Here is a 19,051-nt window from a genome sequence, read left to right as displayed (position 1 = left end):
CCACTTGTCTTTTACCCCCTGCCACCACCCCAGTCTAAGCCACAATCATCTCTCATCTGGATAACACCCAGACTCCTTGTAAGTCTTTCTATTCCCACTCTTGTCTTTTTTCAGCCTATTCTCCACATACAAGTCAGTATAAATTTGGTGAAGTACACGTTGCATCATCTCACCCCTCTAAGATTCAAACCTTTTAGGGCTTCCTATTCAATTCTAAATTGAATATAAACTCACATGTCCCACTAGCCTTTTAGTGATTGGTACCCTCTCCAGTCTCATCACAGGGCCCCCTCTCCATTACTCACCACTCTTTAGCATACAGAATTCTTCAGTTTCTGGAAGCTGCTGAGCATTCCCCTGCTATAAATAAAACATTTTCCATTATCTTCTAATGTTTGGTTGGTTGGTTGGTTGGTTGGTTGGTTGGTTGGTTGGTTGGTTTTGGTTTTTGTGCCTGGCAAGCCCTTTGTCATGCTTCAGGTTATCAGCCTTAATGCTACCTTCTCAGAGACCACTTTATTGACCTGCAAGTGAAAATATATACATTTGTGACTGTTTAGCACCTCTTTACTAGTCTTTTACATTAATAGAAATTTTCATAATGTAGGTGATTCCCACATTATAAATTCTGTCTCTTTAAGTAGATATCAAAATTCAACATCCCCACCTGTAATGGCAGCTGGGATGTGGACTTATGACCAAGAATCTGCCAGTCACTTGTACCAGAGTTAATCTTCCACTGAGAAGGGACCAACATGAGGAAGCAGTCTCACTACAACTCACCTCTCTGAAAGCAGGTGACAGAGGTGACAAGCTCTTCAGGGCACTAGTTATAGATATTCTGACAGCCCATCCTGAGCATCACTGAAGAAGTAGAGGGTTGTTAAAGATGTAGTTTGGGAGGCAAGTGATGGTGGCCAGCTGCTTTTGCTGGAGCAGCCCTCTGTCGTGTGGTTGGATGTTGTTCTTGACTCTCTAATTTTCCCAAAGACTCTGTGAGCTATTCATACTTTGACAAATTCTTTTTTTCCTAGAACCAAATAAAGTGGATTAAATTCCAACCTAACATTTTTAATCTCCCAACTAAAGAAATCTGCTCAAATATTCTCTACCTCAAAACTCATTTTGTTTCCTCATTGCATTAGCAAACTTGTAGTCATGTTTGTGTGTTGTCTGTTTTCTCTACAAGATTATAAACTGCCTGATGGCAGAGTCTCTGCATTTTTTTTAACTCAGCACTATATACGAGATTCCTTTGTTGGTTCATTCAACAAAATGAATGGAACCCTTTCTGTGTGCAGACACTGACACAGACACTAAAGAGTATAACATTAATAAGATATGATTCCTCCTCTCAAAGTTCTTCTTAGTTGGAGAGACAAACATGGAAATTGATCATTAAAATCTAATATGGCTAATATACTTATTAAATTTTCAAGGATTTTCATAAGTTTACCAAGGAGGAGAATTTAATACAATCTGTGGGAAAAGGTTGGAAGTCATATTAAGAAAAGACAAAGAAACAGGAGAGAACAGGAGGAGTAAAAGCTTCAGGAAGAATTCTTGGATGATGTAACTCCAAAGCTTCTAAGAGTGGGAAAGTGTTTGAAAACAGAAAGATAGATCAGTGGAACAGCATAGAAATCCCAGAAATAAACCCATGTACCTATGGTCAGTTAATCTATGAAAAGGAGGCAAGAATATGCAATGGAGAAAAGACAGCCTCTTCAATAAATAATTTTGGAAAAACTGGACAGCCACATGTAAAAGAATGAAATTAGAACATTCTCTTATATCATACACAAAAATAAACTCGAAATGGACTAAGGACCTAAACATAAGACCAAATACTATAAAACACTTAAAGGAAAAAATAGGCAGAACATTCTTTGACATACATTGCAGGAATATCTTTTTTGACCCACCTGCTTGAGTAATGAAAATAAAACAAAAATAAACAAATGGGACCTGATTAATCTTAAAAGCTTTTACAGAGCAAAGTAAACCATAAACAAAATGAAGAAACAACCCACAGAATAGGAGAAAATCTTTGCAAATGAAGCAGTGAACAAGGGATTAATCTCCAAAGTGTACAAACATCTCATACAACTTTATACCAAAAAAACAAACAACCCAATTAAAAAATGGTCAGATAGACATCACTCCAAAGACAGACAGATGACCAAAAAGCATATGAAAATATTCTTGATATCACTAATTATTAGAGAAATGCCCAAAACTACAATGAGGTATCACATCACCCAAGTCAGAATGGCCATCATTAAAGAGTCTACAAACAATAAATGATGGAAAGGGCATTGAGAAAAGGGAATCCTTTTATGCTCTTGATGGAAATGTAAGCTAGTGCAACCACTATGGAGAACAGTATGGAAGTTCGTTAAAAAACTATATGCGGAACAACCATATGATCCAGCAATACCACTCTTAGGCATCTATCCAGAGAAAACTGTAATTCAGAAATACAGATGTACCCCAATGTTCATTGCAGCACTATTTACAACAGCCCAGACTTGGAAGCAACCTAAATGTCCATCAATAGAGGATTGAATAAAGAAGATGCGGCACATATATACAATAGAATATTACTACTCAGCCATAAAAAAGCATGAAATGCCATTTGCAGCAACATGGATGGACCTAGAGATTATCATACTAAGTGAAATAAGTCAGACAGAGAAATACAATTATCAAATGAGATCACTAATATGTGGAATCTAATAAAAAATGATACAAAAGAACTTATAAAACATAAACAGGCTTCTAGATTTTGAAACCAAATTTATAGTTACCAAAGGAGAATCATGAGTAGTGAGATAAATTGTGGAGTATAAAGACTACTATATATAAAATAGATAGGCAATAGGACCTACCGTATGTTATGTGGTAAACTATTCAATACTGTGTAATAACGTATATTGGAAAAGAGTCTGAAAAGGAGTGGATATATGTATATGTATAATGGATTTACTTTGTTATACACCTGAAACTAACACAACTATGTAAGTCAAAACTAGACTCCAATAAAATTTATTTTTAAAAAATATGAAAAGATAAGAGATGAGGGGGTGAAAAAGAGGATTCTAGGCAAAAGCGGAAGACCCCGCAATGAAGAGCCACATGGTACAGTAAGATGGGCCTTTCACAAGAGGGAAGCACGAAATAAGGTACAAGATGTGGAAGAGGCTAGAAAGTAAGATAAAAGTACATCAGTGATGGACTTGTGCTCCACTGGAAATTTCTAAAATTATGCCTGAATATAGAAAAGTCCTAAAAGGAAATGTGAAAAAAAAATGAAACTAGATAAGTTTGAGTGATTTTATTTTTTATTTCCTTCAACATTCCTTGTACTATTATTTTTTCAGTTAACTGAACTTTGGAAAAATCCTTTTCCAACTACCTTCAACATAAACTAGCCATGTTTTATTGTGTATTTCTCAGCCCTGCTATATCATTTCTATGATATTAATTATAATTTGTTCATTTGGCTTTGGTATGTATTTTGTTTCTACATGCAGACTACATTTCAGAAATAGACACTGTGTGTTTATCTTTCAGATCCCCATGATTTTAAACACCTCTGTGAGCATGTATCAGCCTTTAATAAATGCTTATGAAAGGGATAAGCAAATTATACTTAGGAAACTTGAATGTAAAAGGAACTCTTTCTATGAATGTTGATGTGTAACATGAACATAGGAAGTTCAAACTATTTCATTGCAATATGGTCTATGCTGGAGCCTATGCCTGCAGAATATTTTTTAAAGCACATTCAATTCACATCCAGCTTTTGCAAAAGATGAAGCAGAACTCAAAGACTGACATTATCAAATTGAATCATGATTCATAATCCTACCAGGGTTCACATAAATTACTCCTCCAGGACCCAGACTAACCACTTATCAAAGCGAACTGCTCATCTTTTAATTCTCAGTGAAAATGGTCTTAAAGCTTGAACTATAGGTTCCCTGCTTCATACTCCAGGAGAAAGGGTGTTTCTTACAGGATCCATAGCAGTGGTATGCAAATGGAAAGTGAGATAGGAACAGTAAAATGATAAATACCATTGACTGTTTAAGAAAAAACTTCTTACCATCTCCTATTCATTCTTCACCCAATTTAGACACTGGATCTAAACCGCTCAAATACAAACTAGTGGGCAAGCTTTTATAAATATATCACCAACAATGCCAAAGGAGGACTGCATTTTCAGTGACTGCATTTCTCTAAATCTTTTCTCTTTGTCAGAGCCACGTGGACCTGTTCTGCTTTCAATGGGTTAATTACTAAGGAAGCATTTTTCCTCTGTGGTCTAGACATAGAAATATCCAGATATTGTTTCCCTTGAAAGGCAGCCATCCTGCTGAATTTACTTGATCACCAATTCCCATGTTTTCCTAAGGCCAGATGGGGCTAAACACAATTTTTGAAGATTTTTCTCTCTCCATTTTTTCACCGATTAACAGCTTGTTTGTTTTCAATTGAGGATGCTGCCAGGCACAGAGGGAAGGAGAAGAAAATTCCTTAATTTTTAAGGTGGGGAAACTTAAGAATGACTGATCTACTGTAGCCAAAAGGAAACAATCCTTGGCCCTAACAAATAAACTTTAAATTAAAAAAAAAAGGGTTATTCAATATTACATAATTTTAGTAGTATGAGTACGTTATGGGGGCTTTGAGAATAACATAATTTTCTTAACTGAAACCTAAAGGAAGATATATGCTGGGATTACAGATAAGCAGAGAGTGAGAGAAAAACAGAAATTTCAACCTCTGAAAAAAATCTTCTCCTGACTTTGCTAACTATTGCTACAATCTTGAATAAGTCACTCAACTTATGTGAGCCTTTGTTTCTACACATAAAAACTGGAAGGATATAGGTGATTTTATATTCATGATCTTTCCATCTCTAAAATTCTTTGCTTTCCTATGATTCTCAGCCAATAACATTCTACTTGGAAATAGCACTGATTCTCCTCCTCTCTGTCTCTCCCACCCACCCCACTGTGCATGGAGACACGATCTATGTTCTTCTATGGGAGTTATATAATAAGTGGGAAGTGAAGACAGCTGAGCTTGCTCTGAAACCATGATAAATAGCCCCAATGTCCTGATTGTGCCCTCCCTTTTGGAGGCCAAGGCACTCCATACAGGCATGGGAAGGATTAACTGGTGCTCCACCTGAGTGCAGACTGGCAGAAGGGCCAGGCACATGTGGGCCACGTAAGGTTCCTCTGAGACATCTCCTCTCTGGGAGAACCTGGACTTGCCCTCTCCCATTATGGTCTCAGATTCCTGAGTTCCCAGAGGCCCCCTGTACAGCCACAACAAGCCCTGGTGCCAGAAACAGTGGTCAGTAGCAGGAACCTAACACTGGCTGTCTCAGGACTCCCTCCAACTCTTCTGAACTTGGGCAACTCACTTGGCCACCAGCACTGTTTTCTCCCAGCTTTGCTAAAACAGCCAAGTCTGCGGTGGCTGATGCCCAGTAGTGACATTTCCGTTCTAGGCCAGGGGCTGTGAAAAATATTCTTAAAAAATATAAAAGAGTCAATATGATTAATGTTCTTAAAAACAGAGTTTTTCTTTCTTTCTTTTTTTTTGTTTTTTGTTTTTTTGTTTTTTGAGTGTCAAAACACCATTAAAGTGACAGGAAGGACTGATAAATTTTGGGCATTCTGTAACTAAAGGGACTCAGCACCCATGTCCCCAGCTGATAGGAGGCCAAACTCTGCTTAGAGACCAGTGAACCACATGGGAGTAACGAAAGCTTAATTGGCAAATGATGGGAACAGCACTTTCACAGGACAAATCCCACACCAGAGAGGTGAACAGAGCCCTCCTTGGAGTTACCCAGACTGGGCCTCTCGTTTGTTCCTGAAACTTGTGTTCCAGCAGTATTAGACACACTCTGGAAACAACTGCACATTTCTAAATGATGAGTTCTGAGGTGAAGATTTGTCAGTAGTACAGTAATATGGATAAAAGACAAGTATTTGGTGGTAGAATCGCCTAATCCTTTAAAAGACACTACAAAATTTGGTTTGACTGCAAGATGAAGTTAACGATCAAGGTTTCAAGGTTTTGTGTCTAATTCATTGTCCAAGAAGAAAAACAACCTTCCCTCCTTTTTCCCTTTTATTTTTTTTTTCCTCACTGCATGTCAGATGCCACATTAAAGAACACCAAAATAGCAGTTTCAGCCTCAGAGACAGATTTCTAATGCAAGATTCCTCACAGCAGATTGCTTTCTTTAAACATCTGGGGACATGTTTTTCAGCCCTATCTCCCCATGGCCACCTCCAACCCCCCCAAAAAAAGAGTTTCAGGATCTAAACATACTTTAATTCTATCTCATTGAATAAAACCATTGAGTAAACACCAGTCAAGTGGCTGAGGTCTGATTGACTATGTTTGGTCCTCTCGGACTAAAGGGATGCTCCACCTGTGTCCCCAGCTGACATGAAGCTGAAATCTGCTCAGATACTGACAAGCCTTATGGGAACACCAAAGACTGAATTGGAAAATGATGGAAATATCACCTCTCACAGGCCAAACCACTCCTCAGAAAGGAGTACCAAGCCCTCCATGGAGTTATTTAGACAGAGCCTCTTGTTTCTTTATTAAATGCATGTTCCAACAGTAGTGGACACACTCTGGAAGAAACTACACATTTCTGGGTGGAGTTCAGGGATGAGGACTTGTCAGTAGTATGGACTTGTCATTTTGTGATGACATTACACTTGATCAGTCCATTCTACTCTTGCAGCTACTCAAAGAGTTTCCAGTTTTTTACCATTATGAGTAGGGTTACTAAGATCATCTAGTTCATGACTTTTGAGGAAGCTATATACATGCTTCTGTTGGTTAAATGTATAGGTGGGATTCCTAGAATGAAGTCAAACTGTCTTCCCACGTGCATATACAAATCTGAAGCCCCACCAGCAGTGCCTCACAGCAACAATTTCTGCTACTCACATTCACACAAGTTCTCAGTATTCTCCAGCCTTCTGTTTTAGGCATCCTCTTAGATGTGTGGTATTGTTCCATGGTGGTTTCTGGTTTGCACGTCCCTCATAATTAATAAGGTTGATGTTTTTTCTAAGTTTATTCGTTATTTGAATGTTGCCTATTTTAAAAGTTCTGCTTAAACCTTGTTTATTTTTCTCTTGCTTTATCTGCCTTTTTCTTATTGCTATGTAGGAGTTCCTTTTAATCCTGGATATGAGTACTTCGAGGTTCTTAGAGAAGCTCTTAATTTTGATATAAACTGAATGATCATTATTTTTTGTTTTATAAGTAGTTCTTTTTGTGCCCTGTGAAAAATTATTTGCCTGCTTCAAGTTCCTAAAGATCATCACCTGACTTTTCTTCTAGAAGCTCTATTGTTTGTATTTTACAATTAGATGTATAATCCATCTGAATTTGATTATTTTCTGTAGAGTGAGGTAAAGGTCAAGTAGGTATCTTTTCATATGGATATCCAATTGATCCAGAATAATTTATTGAAAAGGCTATTTTTTCTTTGTTGTACTATTTTCATGCTTTATCATAAATTAAGTGACTATATATGTGAGTTTAATTCTGGACTCTCTACTCCAATTGTCAGTTTATCTATTCTATTACCAAAACCTCACTGTCTTAGCTACTGTAATTTCATAAAAAATTTTAATATCTGGCAAGACAAGTCCTTCAGCTAAGTTATTCTCCAAGAATGCCTTGGTTCTCCTTGTATTTCCAATTTTCATTTAACAAAAAGTATGATGATATTCTTAATTAGTATTACACTAAATCTGTAGGCTCATTGGGGCAGAATTAATATCTTAGCAATATTGAGTCTTCTGTTCATGAACATGAACTACCTCTTCATTCGTTTAGATTCTCTATAATATTTCTCAATAATGCTTTATAGTTTGTAGAAATGTGCACATTTTTCACTACATTAGTTGCTAGGTATATAGTTTTTCAATGTTATTATAAATGATAATATTTTAATTTTCTTTTTTTTCTATTTTCTTCTGATATGTATAGTAATACTTATAAAATTACTAACCTTGTATTTAGGGGATTGTTAAACCTGCTTGTAAATTCTTGTTGTTTTTCTGTATTCTGTTGATGTGATGAATTACATCAAATGATTTTCTAATATTAAACCATACTTGCATATCTGGAATAAACAATTGGTGGAAATATACTGTCCCTTTTATTTCTGGGTTGAGTCTGTTAATATTTTCTTAATTTTGCATCAGTACTAATTAAAAATTTTGGTTTATAATTTTTCTTTGTTATGTCTTTCTCAATTAAATACCTTTTAAATGTGCCTCTTAAAAAGAGTTAGAAAATGTTCTTTTTCTGTTCTCTGGAAGAATTTGTACAGTATTTCATGTTTTTCTTAAATGTTGGAAGAATCCACTAGTGAAACTATCTTGGCCTAAGAATTTGATTATGAGAATGTTCTAATTAAGAAAGAATCAAAGTTTTAAAATACATACCTGATTTTTTACATTTTCTATTTCTTCTTCTGGAAAATTTAATGAGTTATTGGGTTTTTGGATTATTAATCCATTTATTCCAAATTATCAAATATATTGGAGAAAGTACACATAATATCATCTCATTTGATGTATTATGATATGCATGTTTTTATTTCTGAAAATTTGTGACTTCTTGTTTTCCTCATCATTCTTGTGAGTTTATCAATTTTATGAATTTTATCAAAATTATAACCCTAGGTGGATTTCTTTTTATTCTTCTTATTTTTATTTATGCTCCTTATTATTTCTTTTCTTATTTCTTTCCTTTATCTTTTATTTGCTTTTTGTTCTCTAGCTTCTTGGGTTTTAAGTTTAAATAAATTGATTTTCAGTCTGTCTTCTTTTCTAATATGCCATTGACCCTCAAACAACGCAGGGGCTAGGGTGCCAACACACTCAGTAAAAATCCATGTATAACTTTACAGTTGTTCTTCTGTATCTGGATTTCCGCACTCACAAATTCAACCAACCATGGATCATGTACTGCTGTATATATTTACTGCAAAAAATCCACATGTAAGTGGACTCAGACTATCCAAACCCATGTTGTTCAAGGATCAATTATATAGAGAATATACCCTGACCACAGTGGAATTAAGCTAGAAATTAGAAATCACTTTGAACTGAATTATACTGGAAACATATCAAAAATTTTATTGCTGCAGTTTCTCTCTAAGCACTCATATTAACTGCGACAATATAATTTTGACATGTTACATTTCCATTATAACTCAGTTAAGATATATATGATATATATATATGACATTATAATGATTGTTCTACATATAAAGTCAATAGTCATTTTTATTTGCCCACATATTTCACTCCTCTGGAATTCATAATTTCCTCCTGTATTTCCATGCTGTATCTGGAATTATTTTTCTAACTGAAAAAAGTCCCATTTGGTTTTACAAAAACAGATTTTCAGTGACAAATTCTCTCACTTTTTCTTTTATTAAAACTATATCTTCTTGGTTTTTTGTTTTTGTTTTTGTTTTTGTTTTTGTTTGTCTTTTGTCTTTTTAGGGCCACACTCATGGCATATGGAGGTTACCAGGCTAGGGGTCTAATTTGAGCTGTTGCTGCCGGCCTACACCACAGCCACAGCAACACCAGATCTGAGCCAAGTCTGCGACCTACACCACAGCTCACGGCAACACCGGATTCTCAACCCACTGAGCGAGGCCATGGATCAAACCTGCAATCTCCTGCGGGATTCAATCCCTGGTTGGATTCATTTCCGCTGCACCACGACCAGAACTACTATATCTTCATTTTTGAAGGATAATCTTCTGTATAAAATTGGCAGTTATTTTCTTTCAATATTTTAAAGATATCATTTTATTGTCTTCTAATTCCATTATTTCTGTTGAGCGGTTAGATGTCAGTTTTGGTAATTTTTTAAATCCACTGATTTTACATTTTTTTCTCTTTGTACTTGATTTTCAGAAAATTTTATAATGTACACAGGTATGGCTTTATCGTCAACTTGAGATTCCCAGACTTTCCTATATCTCTCACCTGATATCTTTCACTGGTTTTGGAAAATGTGCATATCAATTTCCTCCATTTTCTCTCTTTTTCCTTCTGTGACATCCATTACATACACATTATACCTTAGATCACGCTACATATCATTATTCGCTTTTTTATAATGTTTTCTATATTCTTAATTTTGTATTTTTTTACTGACTTGTTTTTCAATTCACATGTACTATATACTTATCTTTGTAATCTACCCTTAAGAATACTCACTGATTTCTTTGGGTATTATATTTTTCTATTCTAGATTATTCATAAGTTATCTCTTTTTTTTAGAGTATAATTTGCTGAAGAAATTCTTCATGCTTTCATCTATTCTTCCCATCTTCTTCTCTAATTTATGCAATACACTAATCATTGTTATTTCAAAGACTTTGGCTGGAAACTCTGATAGCTGGGTCATGTATTGCTCTCCTACCAGATTCTATCCTTTTCTTCTTGATAATCAATCATATTCTCATGTCTTTTTGCATATCTAGTAATACTTTATTATATGTCAGTAATAATTTGAAGTATGTAATACTTTATTTATTCAATTGTATATTGAATATAACTTTTATATTTAATATGTTATTGAATATAAAAGAAATAAAAAGGATATGAATGATGCTATCTTTCACTAGAAAGAGTCCACCCCTTTCCTCTGTTATGCAACTCAGAGAAGAGGCTGATCATTTACCCAATCTGTAATCAACTTGGGTTAGAGCTGGATGGTAGAATAAGAATCAGTTTACATCTGTTTCTGCCCACTTCCTTGGGAATAGTCATCTGAAGCTTACTGGTAGACAGCCAAAATGGTCTCTTTATCCTTGATGCTGAAATTCTTTAGGATTTTCAGCTCTGTCATTCACAAATTTCCAGCCCAGCTCTTCAGCCTCCCAATCTAGGCATCTTAATAATCTAGCATATGTCTTGATTGGGAAACTAATGAAGTGACTAAGGCAGGCCCACCCTCTCTGCTATGTCTTAGATTTCACTTTGCCTTTCTGAAGCTTTTGGACTTGCTTCACTATTTCCAAGGCTGCTGCAGATTGGAGCAATTCTGCTGGCTCTCTAGAATTGAGCCAGTGTCACATGGGGTAAATTAGCTATGCATCTGAAGAAGTCCCTAAAGTTTCTAATTTGTCTCTCTAGTCTCCTACAACTACTAAAACAACAACACTTTGCTAGTTTCTTTTTTTTCCCCTAGAAGTGGCTTGATGCCTATCAAACCCCAGCTACAGGCCATGACACTTATCAGCAATTTTTCCCAAAGGGAAAAATTCCCAGAATTCAGCCAATATCCCCACGGGAAAGAAAAAAATCATCTCACCTCAGAAATTTCTTCCTCATTTAGTCTTTATCTTCTTTCCTCAGGGCTAAGTGGCAGGTGTGGGGGAAGGGAGGGCAGCGGGGAGGTTTGAGGGAGTGAGTGAACTGACTAGGCAAGTATTTTTCCACATGTATTATGTACACCAGATTCCAAGATCTTAGAATTCCAAATGTTAAGAATTATCCATTCTGCATTTCAGCTGTGATCAGAAGAAACCAAGGTTTAACATGAACAGGATAAGGAAGCAGATAACAAAGGGCTTATAGAGATAAGAATAAACTATGTTAATTCTTTCCTTGCTATCCTACAGTATTATCCAGCTCCTGCCTATACTCAATTAAAACTTCACTGTCAAGTGTTCTCTCTACTCGCTTAATCTAATGGCCATTTTTAACATTTTGCTTTTTATTTTCCCTTTTACTGAATCCAATGTAGAGTCACAGAGACATGAGAATGCAAGGACAATCATTAGTTATTTCATTTAGAAGATACTACCTATCTTATTCATTTTCAGTGAAAGAATAGAGTACATACACTGTCTTAGTCATATAGTTAATCAAGATTCTGTTTGCATCCTCAAACAAAATACCCCACTACCATAGCTTATATTAAATTTAAATAAACCACAAGCATATTCTAACCTACAAACCCTGCATAAACATTACAATTACAAAAAAAAAAAAAAAAAGAGCATGTAATTACTGAGGGGTTTTTCTTGGTTTTTTTTTTTTAGCTTACAGCTACAATGACCAAAATGTTTTCAGCTTGCTAATGCGCTCTACATCATGGTCATTAGTTTATGCTTAGTTTTATCCAAAGGTATTTCTCGTCATCATAACATGGGAAAAATTGAACTTACTTAACAGAAGCTAACACCATAGAACTTTTGGCTATTTGACTATCAATAATTAGCTTGTTAAGTACTTAGGATTGTTGGAGTTGCCACTGTGGCTCAGCAGGTTACAACCCTACTAGGATACAGGAGGATGCAGACCCCATCCCTGGCCTCACTCTGTGGGTTAATGATCTGGTGTTTGCCTTGAGCTGTGGTATAGGTGGCAGACATGGCTCAGATCTCACGTTGCTCTGGCTGTAGTAGAGGCTGGCAGGTGCAGCTCCGAATTGACCCCTAGCCTGGAAGCTTTCATATGCCACAGGTGTGACCCTAAAAAAAACCCAAATGAACAAAAAAGTAGTTAGGATTGTTAACAATGCTGAGATGGTTTAAGAAAGGGTAAGAAATTGCACGCCAGCTCCATTCATTTTGAAAGCTTTCAGCACTGGGTTACACAATGGAAAAATCTCAAGGACATTCCCTGTGTCTCTGTGTTTGTAACGATTACATGAAAGCAAAGCACAACTCCAAGAAATGAAACACACTCAAATCCTTTGGAGTTAAAACACTGGGTATGTGGACTAGATTCCCTACTGGTACTTTCACGAAAGGGCTTTAAGATCAGGACAGGAGATTTGCTACTTTATGAAGAAAATCTTGATCATATAGATGAGCCAAAATAGGGAGTTAGTTTTAGATGCCAATAAATGGATTAACATGATAATTCAAATTCATAACCCTGAAAGTGTACAATATTTATTCTAATTGGAGGTAATGTGAACATTCCATAAATAAAAATGTTAGGCTTTTTTTATCACCCTATTTGAATTCCACTTAGGATTCACCACAAACTACTCAGCCATGGCCTATGAAGACCCCCATGGTCAGGATCCTATCTATCTATCTTTGTAACTTCACCCCTCCCCAAACATCCTGCATTTCAGTTACTTTAAATCACTTGGTATTAAAGATGCCTAATGCTAATTCTCATTTAGCAAAAATTCTTTTTCTACAGAGAATTTCTTTCCCCACCTTTCTTTCTTACAGAGTAAGAAATGTGTGAATGTTTCCCTCAGCTTCTAAATACCACAAGGCACTTTCTTTTTCTTGTTGCATTCTATTCATACACGTATTATAGTCTCTACCTCATTTCTCTCTCCCTCTCTCCAGCTTTTGCATCCCTCCAGGGAAAGGAACATATTATAAAAACATTAACTGCCCTAATAGCAGTATTTTATCTGAAACATAGAAGCTGTAGTCAATAATGTAAAAGAAACAAAGAGACAGAGGGAGAGAGGGAAGGAAAGAAGGAAGCAAAGAAATACTTTAAGCTTTAAATATGACCCAAAAAAAAATCCAGAACATAAATTTTCAACTAGAAAGCTCATAATACTATCTTTTAGAAGAGCAAAGAGTCCTTAAATATTTAAATATAGTGATATAATAAAGAAGATATTTTGTACATAATGTACAGGCTTATATAAAATCAATGTAAAAATATAGCAACCTTCATTTTGGTCTCATTATTTTTACTTTTCCTTTCTCCAGTGAGGCTTTATTTTCTGTTCTGTTTCATTTCCTGTTCAGGATTTTTTATCTTCTCTGTCACTTTATTTTTTTACTCAACTTGTTTCTTAAAATCTTTTTTTCTGTTCAGTGATGGCAACTGATATGGGCTTTGGATGTCATGGTGTGAAATATTTAGGTAAAGCAATATAAAAAATTATCTTTATTACTATTAAATTTTGTAGATTGAGAATTAGAGTTGCTGACATATAAAAATTATACGTGTTGGTGTCATGCCAATACCATTTCTATTATCTGAGACAGAATCAAGGATTCCTTAAAATCTGGACAGAGTTCAGACATGCCCAGGGCTCAAATAACTTATTCTATGACAGTAATATTGTGCTTATGAGTCATAAATTACTTCACATGTAAGATCCATTTGATTCTTTATCTTTCAGGGCAGGGAAACTCAGACTCAGAAGATAAAAAATGGTCCCATAATTACTTATCTAGTAAGCTGCCAAGTTAAAGCTTAAAACTTGTCTGACTTCAATTCTTTTTTTTTTTAATTATCTTCTTGTACATGCTTGTTCTCTGGCCCCCTCTCACCATGCCCACTGCCACCACTACCACCACCCCCCGCCATGAAGAGTGATATTCTGAGTACTGGCTGATGATGTGCCCCTTAAACTTTGCTGCTACATCACATATAAGCACATTTTCATGCCTACAAAGAGGCCAATGTTCCAGAAGTACAGGTTGAAGTCTAGGTGTCCTCTGGATGTCTCTGTGAGACCCAAGGACTGGGATGATCTCCTAACTAAAATTCATTTCAGCATTTGCTGAGTTTAAGTAAATTAGCATGAATTAAAGTTCACTGCAGTTGTCATTAACATTGTTCACTAAATGTTTTTATTTTTTTATTTTTTTTTATTTTTTCTTTTTATTTATTTATTTTTTTTTTTTTGTCTTTTTGTCTTTTGTTGTTGTTGTTGTTGCTATTTCTTGGGCCGCTCCCGCGGCATATGGAGGTTCCCAGGCCAGGGGTTGAATCGGAGCTGTAGCCACCGGCCTACGCCAGAGCCACAGCAACACGGGATCCGAGCCGCGTCTGCAACCTACACCACAGCTCAAGGCAACGCCGGATTGTTAACCCACTGAGCAAGGGCAGGGACCGAACCCGCAACCTCATGGTTCCTAGTCGGATTCGTTAACCACTGCGCCACGACGGGAACTCCCACTAGGTGGTTTTAGATCTTCTTCTGGGAAATGTTGGTAGAGTTACACCCCTACCCTTGAAGTTAGGTATAGGCATGTAAATAACTTTGGCCAATTAAATGTGGCAAAAGTAATGTGTGTTACTTCCAAGAATAAGTTCCAAGAATCAGTGCATGATCTGTGCCCTGCCTTGGTTTCTTTCTTTTTTGACATGACAATCTGCTAGTATGGACAGGTAGCCTCTCCTATCCTGTTTCCTGATGGAAGATGATGAGAAGATCTTCCCTTGACCCTCCCTGATACAAAAACCAACCTACAATGGGCAGGTAACGTAAGAAAACATTTAAAACTTCTAAAATTCTAGAGTCGTTATCAAGCGTAACTTAGATAACTTAGCCTATCTGAATTTTATTTTTTAAATTAATTTTATTACAGTTGATTTACAACATTCCAACAATTTCTGCTTTACAGCAAAGTGACCCAATTATACATACATGTATATATATTATTTTTCTGATATTATTTTCCATCATGTTCTATCACAAGTGACTGGATATAGTTCCCTGTCTTATACAACAGGACCTCATTTCTTATCCATTCTAAATGTAGTAGTTTGCATCTACTAGCCTCAAACTCCCAGTCCATCCCACTCCCTCCCCTCTTCCCCTTGGAAACCACAAGTCTGTTCTCTATGTTCACTAGTTAGTTTGTTCCTTTTGGGGTGATAGGTTAATTTGTGCCATATTTTAGATTCAAGATATAAGTGATATCATATGGTATTTGTCTTTCTCTTTCTGACTTACTTCACTTGGAATGAGAACTTCTAGTTTCATTCATGTTGATGCAAATGACATTATTTTGCTCCTTTTATGGCTAAGTAGTATTCCATTGTGTATATATACCACATCTTCTTAATCCATTCAACTGTCAATGGACACTTAGGTTGTTTCCATGTTTCGGCTGTCGTGAATAGTGCTGCTATGAATATTGAGGTACATGTATCTTTTTCAATTAAGTCATGTTCAGAAATATGCTCAGGAGTAGCATTGCTGGATCATAATGGTAGTTGTATATTTAGTTTTCTGAGGGACCTCCATACTGTTTTCCAGAGTGGTTGTACCAATTTACATTCCTACCAACAGTGTAGGAGGATTCCCTTTTCTCCACATCCTCTCCAGCATTTATTATTTGTAGATTTATCAATGATAGCCATTCTAATTGGTGTGAAGTGGTACCTCATTGTAGCTTTGATTTACACTTCTCTAATAATTAGTAATGTTGAGAATTTTTTTATGTGCCTGTTGGCCACCTGTATGTTGCAGAAATGTCTATTTAGGTCTTCTGCTCATTTTTTGATTGGGTTGTTTGGTTTTGTTTTGTAGTTGTTTTGCTGTTGAGTTGTATGCATTCTTTATGTATTTTGGAGAGTAAGCACTTCTTGGTTGTGTCATTCACAAAGATTTTTTCCCATTCCACAGGTTGTCTTTTCATTTTTTAATTGCTTCCTTTGCTGTGCAAAAGCTTCTAAGTTTGATTATGTGCCATGGGAGACAACCATTTAAAATCTATGGGATGCCACAAAAGCACTTCCTTGAGAGAAGTTCATAGTGATACAGGCCTTCCTCAAAAACTATTAAAAATACCAAAACAACAACTTAACCTACTACCTAAAATAATTACAAAAAAAAAAAAAGAACACACAAAACCTAAAGTCAGCAGAAGGAAGGAAATCTTAAAGATCAGAGAGGAAATCAATAAAATAGAGACTCAAAAAACAATAGAAGAAAATCAATAAAACAAAGAGCTGGTTCTTTGAAAGGGCAAACAAAACTGAAAAACCTCTGACCAGACTCACCAAGAAAAAGAGAGAGAGGACCCAAATAACGAAATAAGAAATGAAAAAGGAGAAGTCTCAACGGATATTGCAGAAATACAAAAAAAAAAAAAGAGAGAGAGCAGGAAAGAAATACTATGAACAATTATGTGCCAACAAATTTGATAACCTGGAAGAAATTGACAGCTTTCTAGATACTTAGAGCCCACCAAAACTGAATCAAAAAGAAATAGATTATTTGAACAGTTCCAATGACTAGAAATGAAATTTAATATATAATAAAAACAGTCCTTACAAACAAAAGTCCAGGATCAGATGACTTCAAAGAGGAATTCCACCAAACATACAAGGAAGAACTTCTACCCATCCTTCTTAAACTTTTCAAAAAGTTGAAGAAGAAGGAAAACTCTCAAAGACATTCTATGAAGCCACCATCATCCCCATACCAAAACCAAAGATACTACCAAAAAAGAAAATTATAGGCCAATGTCTTTGATGATGTAAATGTAAAAATTCTCAAAAAAAAATTTAGCCAAATGAATCCAACAACATATAAAAAATATCATACACCACAACCAAGTGGGATTCATTGCAGGTTCAAAAGGATGATTCAACGTATGCAAATCCATCAATGTCATACACCACATTAACAAAAGAAAAGTCAAAAACCACATGATTATCTCAATAGAAGCATAAATGACATTTGACAATATCCATCATCCATTCATGATTAAAAATTCTTACCAAAGTAAGTATAGAGGGAACATACCTTAACATAATCAAAGCCATTTATGACAAACCCACAGCAAATATAATACTCAGTGGAGAAAAGCTGAAGCCCTTCTGCGAAAATCTGGAACAAGACAAGGACATCCACTCTTACCACTGTTATTCAACATAATATTGGAAGTCCTCACCACAGCAATCAGAAAAACAAAAGAACTAAAAGGTATCCAAATTGGAAGAGAAGAGGTAAAACTGTCACTATATGCAGCTGATATGATACTAATAGAGAGAACCCTAAGGACCCCCACAAAAACTACTGGAACTGATCAATTAATTCAGCAAAGAGGCAGGATACAAGATTAACATTCAGAAATTGCCAGCATTCTGTATACTAACAATGAAATATTAGAAAAAGGAATATAAAATACAATACTTTTTATAATCACACCCCAAAAATTAAATACCTAGGAATAAAACTGACCAAGGAGGTTAAATTTTTATATTCTGAGAACTATGAAACATTAATAGAGGAAATTAAAGAGGATACAAAGAAATCAAAAGATATTGCATGCTCCTGTACTGGAAGAATTAATATTGTTAAAATGGCCATACCACCCAAACAATCTACAGATTTAATGCAATCACTATCAAATTACCCATGACATTTTTCACAGAACTAGAACAAACAATCCAAAAATTTATATAGAGGCATAAAAGATACAGAATTGCCAAAGCGGTTCTGAGGGAAAAAAACAAGTAGAAGGCATAACTCTCTTAGGCTTCAGACAATATTACAAAGCTACAGTAATCAAGATAGTGTGGTACTGGTAAAAAATCAGATATATGGACCAATGAAAGAATAGAGAGCCCAGAAATAAAGCCAGACACCTACGGTCAATTAATCTTGACAAAGGAGGCGAGAATATAAAATGGGAAAAAGACAAGTGGTGCTGGGAAAACTGGACAGCTGCATGTAAATCAGTGAAACTGGAACACACCCTTACACCATGCACAAAAATAAACTCAAAATGGCTTAAAGACTTAAACAGAAGACAAGACACCACATAACTCCTAGAAGAGAACATAGGCAAAATATTTTCTGACATTAACTGTACAAATGTTTTCTTAGGTCAGTCTTCCAAGGAACACTTACTTTAAATATGTTATTCCAATTCAGCAGTAATGCTCAATGCCATAGGTCAATGGAGTCTTTTTGAAGCTCTTAATAAGAGCATTACTTCAAAGGCTTGTTGGCAGCTTATTACTAATAAGTTTTCAACCAGCATTTCAGTCTATGACACTGAAAAATAAACCAGTGGAAGAAAGAATTCCATGAAGAATCATCTGTGTAAGGAGATATAAGAGCAGGGATAAGAATAGCTACATATATGAGAACCTTTAATTTCATGCTCCCACCCCACCTCCCCCTGTCTCAGCTACCTCCAAAGTTCCCAATTTCAAGACTAATTCCCCCTACTGAGACAAGCTGGGTAATCCTTCCTTTAGAGACTTCAGACAGTGCT

General features: G+C 35.7%; 1 long non-coding RNA gene across 1 annotated transcript; it reads right to left on the bottom strand.

The window, feature by feature from the left end:
• On the bottom strand, positions 305 to 18,875 carry LOC110256225. Its single transcript, XR_002337515.1, has 3 exons — positions 18,682 to 18,875; positions 784 to 1,030; positions 305 to 524 (listed from the first exon to the last, which is right to left on the bottom strand). It is a non-coding gene; the product is annotated as an uncharacterized LOC110256225 (long non-coding RNA).

Source organism: Sus scrofa, chromosome 13 (assembly GCF_000003025.6).
Source record: "Sus scrofa isolate TJ Tabasco breed Duroc chromosome 13, Sscrofa11.1, whole genome shotgun sequence".
In the NCBI taxonomy this organism is placed as follows: Eukaryota; Metazoa; Chordata; class Mammalia; order Artiodactyla; family Suidae; genus Sus; species Sus scrofa.
Note: the sequence above shows the minus strand (reverse complement) of the source record. Positions and strands in the feature narration are given on the sequence as shown.